Below are 5,951 nucleotides of genomic sequence, written 5' to 3'. Positions count from 1 at the left end.
GATCTTAACTCTCACATGTCAATAAATCTCAGCTTGTACAATCACCACACTCCTAGTATATTACATGTAGCACCTTTAACTTTCATTGATCAATCATGATCAATTCTAACATTCTAACAAGACTGATCTACAATGAAATTTTAATATTTACGTGTCTTGGTTAGTTGGTTTGCTATATGAGTCTATGAGATGTATGCATGTTTACTTTGACCTCTCATATTTTTATATATGCCATATGTACATGCTTTGTTTTCCATCTTTTTTTAACTACAATACTGGATCATTGAGATGTATCAAATAACATATATATAGCTAGATTATTTCAGAACTATGGTGTTTTAGGCGGCTAGTTTATGGGATGGTGGTGTATCTAGTGACTGTTTCAGGTGGTGATACAAAGACGGTGGTCGTCATTTCATGTGGTGATGGGTACGATATGGGGCATAGGTGATGCCCCGCTCGGGACACCAAATTTTTTTTATATAAAAATAAATTCATAGTTCAAAGTTTTGGAGAAGCTTTGTCAAATACATTTTGTTTTTCAATAAGCAAATAAACAAGTTTTAAAAGCTCACCTATACACCCCTCTTATTCGGTAACAATATTCGTGATTAAGAAAACAAAATCGATACTCATATTTAAGCTAAATGAAATATAATTTAAAATATCATTCTAGTCAAGGAAAGATCCCGTTATTTAAATACAATTCAAGCTATCCATTGATTGATCTTGCCATCTTGGTAAGAACAAGAACACCAAAGTTGACTAAAAAAGGTTAAGGTTACTACTGAATTAAAAAAGTGGCGATAATAATATAGAAGTTTAAATGTGTGAGGGGAGATCTCCATTCCTTTTCCGCTGAATGAGTGAGAGGGAACAAGTTTGGAGCACGGTGAATCTACACATATACCATACAATCTTATTATCTTGATTGTGTTTATACCGCTATGATTATTACAAATTCTAAGTTTAAGTAATCTTAAATGAAAGGTCAAAAGGTCTTCGGCCAGTCTAGCGATACAAAAGAACTAGATAAAACTTTGTCTTTATAAGAGTGCGGACTCAACTCCTGTAATTACTTGAAACGTTGTAATTTAGTAGTAGAGTTAGTAAATGTGACAATTGCATTTAGAAAAATATATAATAATAATAAGCAAACAAATGATGATAGCTCATATATGTACTTATGACTAACTAACAAAACTTTTTTGTGTCATATATATATATAACTTGAAAACCCAGTGGAATAAACTCTTAAAACCCTTATAATAAACAACTTATTAAAAAATTTAACACAATTCATTATATATAATTATTCGCACGTAAAATAAAAGTAAAACAACTATCTACGAGTTAGGTTACACGCAACATTTTGATTGTTACGTATGTTTACTCGTATTGCATATCTAGCGATCAAAATGTTTCACATAGTATATCTACTATATACGTAAACTATTTTTTTGTTTACGTGAATATAATAACATACATTATTATGTTATATGTAAGTTTGATCTTTTGTAACGTTTTGTTTGTGGTCGGCCTCTTTTGTTTGAGGGTGGTCTTGTTGTTGGTTTGTGTATAGAATTTACAGTCAAAAAGAAAAAATGAAAGAATATTAAATGAAATAGATATTATGACACCAACGACCATATTGTTTAAGGTGGTCTTCGTTCCTTGTGACAGGTGTGTCCATTTTAATTACGAAAAAGCAACATTTCATGTGAAACTCGAACTAGTAAATAATGAGTTGACCTTTGTCATCAGTCATCACTTAAAACAATATAAAAAACATTTATGAGTTTACAGTATCTCTTATCTTGATATAACTTTATAACATATAAAGAAGCTAAAATTAAAATAACGGGCGCTACATATATCAGAAGGCATTAAGGCCACTGGGGGCACCTTCCGGTACCCCTCATGGTTAACGGGTTATCGGGTTCCAATGAGTTACTTATAATTTTTTATTTTTAAAATTTGTTTGTACATAGCCGGATTATGATCATGATAGACTTAAGAGGATATTAAAACTTCAGGAATCCATATTTTTCGAGGTCATCAAACTTACATTCATTATGAGGATGAGTAGATGACCGAGACAAAGAAGTTCACTCAAAACATAGAGGTACTAAAATCATTTGGAAAGTGAAAGTGTTACGAGCCCCTATGAAAGACTTTGGGGACATTTTAGTATGTGGATGTCATGAGTTACAACAACCCTATCTAAAGACAATTAGTTAGAATCTTCACCATTATTTTGGTAGACGTTGTTATCCCTCTCCCTCCTAAGATACATTGTACACACCCTCAAAAATTCTATTATTTTTTTTTTTACTTTTATAAAATATTGTATCATTATTGACTTGGCTGTCTGAGAAACAAGAAAGTATGTATGTATGTACGTGTGTGTGTGTATGTATGTTTGTGGTATGCAACTTAAGCTTAATTGGATGTCTCCATGTATGTGTAGTATGCATATATGTATATATGTATGTTTGTGGTATGAAACTTATTTGTATGTATGTATGTATGTATGTATGTATGCTTGTGGTATGCAGCTTGCATGCAACTATGTATGTGTAGTATCTCTAAGTATGTATGTATGTATGTATTTATTTGTGTGTGTGTGTGTGTGTATGTATGTATGTGTGTGTGTGTGTGTGTATGTATGTATGTATGTGTGTGTGTATGGTGACAAGAAAGAACGGTTACCCCTTGTATTGGTTATATTATAGAACGGTCTTATGGGCGTCTTACAATTATACAACGGGCTTTTGTGTATACTCATTGTACATTCACTACATTTCACTAGTTTTTCCCCGCGTTTTGTGAAACTGAAGCGCCAATTCGTCTGTAATAAATTCTTTATCCAACTTCACACACTTCTCATCGTTGTTTCCCACAGACAAAAACCCAAACACCCCTATTTCAATACAATGGCTCTCGACACACTTTTTCGTTAACTCACAAGATAATTTTTCAAAACGGTGCTTTGCATTATATTCAACGATTGGACGTCACAACGTTGTAAATCATTTTATAGACCGGTGTTAATAGACGTTTTTATAGTAGTGGAAGATCCCCCACTTTTTTCAACTAGGTTTCATATATGCCTTTAACTAAAACACGAATAACAGATCATGGCCTCGTTTTTTATAAGCTAATAACAAATTATCATCGATGATTATGTGAATTCAAACACTCATTTTCATCTTCGATATGGCTATTCGTCACTCTTTTTGTGTTATTCTCCTATGATAAATTGAGAGCATTACGTAACATCACTTTGTTGAATATCTGGATATGTTTGGATCACTATCATAGACAGGATAACAATCAATGCATAGCGCCAACATCTTAACATCTCTCTCTCTACCCCCCCCCCCCCCCCCCTGTCACACCCTTATCTTAGGCCTAGGAGTATGATCCATAGTTGGTACCACATTTGTAATTAAATCAGAGTTGCAGGTTAATGCGGAAGACTTTAATAAACATGTGGATTTAAAGTTAAAATATTTACATTACAAAAGACGAGACAAAAGTCTCGTTTGGTTTTACCTTGTTTATATGTTTTACAAAACACCATATTTACTAGTTTAGACAAAATTATCCGAGCCATTGGATTCTTGAGCTCTTCGTCTTTCAAGCTCTAGTCTTGATTACCTGCAAAATATTATAAAATACGTCAGCAGGGAATGCTGGTGAATATGCTGACACAAAAATATTTCTTTACTTAATTACCCCTCGTGACTACGTAAGCCTCGGCCCATCTTGGCTTAGGAATAATCAAGTTAAAACAAATATCATTATAAACTCGAGTCTCTAAACTAGGTTACCCCAGCAAAACACCGCAGCGTTTCGACGTACTTAGGTACCATAAATATACATAAGGTCATTCTCACTCGAACATACTTTGGTTCGGCCCATCGTGGCTGGAGGTCGTGACCAGGCGTGGTGCGATGTGCCCACCGCATTCCACATATGTAAGGATCCAGACAAACGTATACTACAGCCTGAGGGCTAGGCTCATACTCTTATTTATAATTTTTTTAGAGACACGTAGCCTCATGTAAAGTTTTACACATAACACATTTGATTTGTTTGAAAACAAGTTTGTAAAAGTGAGGCGTATTCACCTTTTGATAGAGATCGGTTTCCAACATCGTCCGTGAGTTCTTCTCTTGCTATCTCGCACCTATAGTACGAGTATAAATTTTGTTAGTCGGATACACGATCCGGCTTAAGACCTTTAGTCTTTATTTATCTCGATGAACCTTTAGTTCATGATCTCTTTTTACTTTAAAATCTTTAGTTTTAATAGTAATTTATAAACCTTTAGTTTATTCTTAAAACCCGACGTTTCTTCTTCTTTAGGAAACGTATTCTTTTCTTTATTATTTAAGAATACTCATTATTCTTAAATAATATATTTTATAACAAATATTAATCATATTCATATATATATACTCACATATATGTTTTCATTTTTCTTTTCTTTATTTTCTTTGTTATATGTTTCTTCGTTTATCGAGAATAACTTCGACTTGGGTATTAAGACTTTATAATATTTTAATATATTTTAGTCGGGCATCATGCCTACCTTTGTTGGCTTAGAAATACCCTAGTCACTTGGGCAGCACTTCGACGCCAATTGCTCTTTTCTACTCTTGGCACGCTTTTCGAGACACCAACCCTTCTTGGCACGTACTTCGAGATGATTGTCGGGACGTTGGGACAGCACTTCTTTCTTGTTTGGAATATCATCGGGGAATGGCACGTTTATCGAGGTTTCGGGGCACGTTTATCGAGATGAATTGATGGCACGTATTTCGAGGTAGTGAGAGAAGTTAGAGAGAGAGTAATTGTGTGAGATTTTGATGTGTTAGGAATGAATCCCGTGGCCGCTATTTATAGGGCTGATTTTGGATCCCATCGCGGTACGCGATGGGTCCCTTGGCAAGACCGTCGCGTACCGCGACGTAGGCTTGTTGAGTCAGTGGGTAGACCTGCCACGTGGCGACACGTGGCAGGCGCCGCTCCACGTGACAACAAGTGGCGGTCGTGTTGCCACGTGGTGACACGTGGCGCAACCGTGTGCCACGTGGCACACGTGTCACTGTGTGACAGATACCCCATCGCGGTACGCGATGAGGTTCTCTTCTGATTCCGTCGCGTAGCGCGACGGGTCAGGAAATCAGAATTTTCATTTTAGTCCATTGAGTTTGGAATTTGGAAAAACTGGTCTTCTTGACTTTGGAAACTTGACATTTTTGGCCCGAAAATTACGTGATGTTACATCCTCCCCACCTTAAAATAAATCTCGTCCTCGAGATTGCTTCACGAAAATAAGTGGGGGTATTTCTTTCTCATTTCGGACTCGAGTTCCCATGTGTACTCGGGTCCTCTTCGGGAATCCCATTTTACCTTTACGATCTTCAAAGTTCGTCGTTTAAGTTTCTTTAATTTTGAATCTTCGATTTGGATTGGACGTTCTACGAATTTTAAGTTCTCGTTAATTTCTACGTCTTTTAATGGCATTGTTAGAGTTTCGTCGGCTAGACACTTTCGCAGATTTGAGATGTGGAATACGTCGTGTATCCCTTGCATTTCCTCAGGTAGTCGCAAACGATATGCGGCGGTACCAATTCGTTCAAGTACCTCGAAGGGTCCAACGAATCGAGGACTTAACTTGTCTTTCTTGCCGAAGCGGACTATGCCTTTCCATGGCGAGACTTTCAAAAGTACCTTTTCACCGACATTGAACTCTAGTGGCTTACGACGGACATCGGCGTAACTCTTTTGGCGATCACGTGCCGTCTTAAGTCGTTCTCGGATTTGAATGACTTTGTCGGTGGTTTCTTGGATTATTTCGGGTCCAGATAATTGATTCTCTCCGGTTTCAGGCCAGCAAACGGGCGAACTACATTTTCGACCATATAACGCCTCAAATG

The sequence above is a fragment of the Bidens hawaiensis genome, unplaced genomic scaffold, assembly GCF_021521415.1.
Source record: "Bidens hawaiensis isolate Kalapana, Puna unplaced genomic scaffold, B.hawaiensis_p1.1 tig00072928_1, whole genome shotgun sequence".
In the NCBI taxonomy this organism is placed as follows: domain Eukaryota; kingdom Viridiplantae; phylum Streptophyta; class Magnoliopsida; order Asterales; family Asteraceae; genus Bidens; species Bidens hawaiensis.
The sequence above is the reverse complement of the archived record's forward strand: the minus strand, read 5'-3'. Positions refer to the sequence as shown.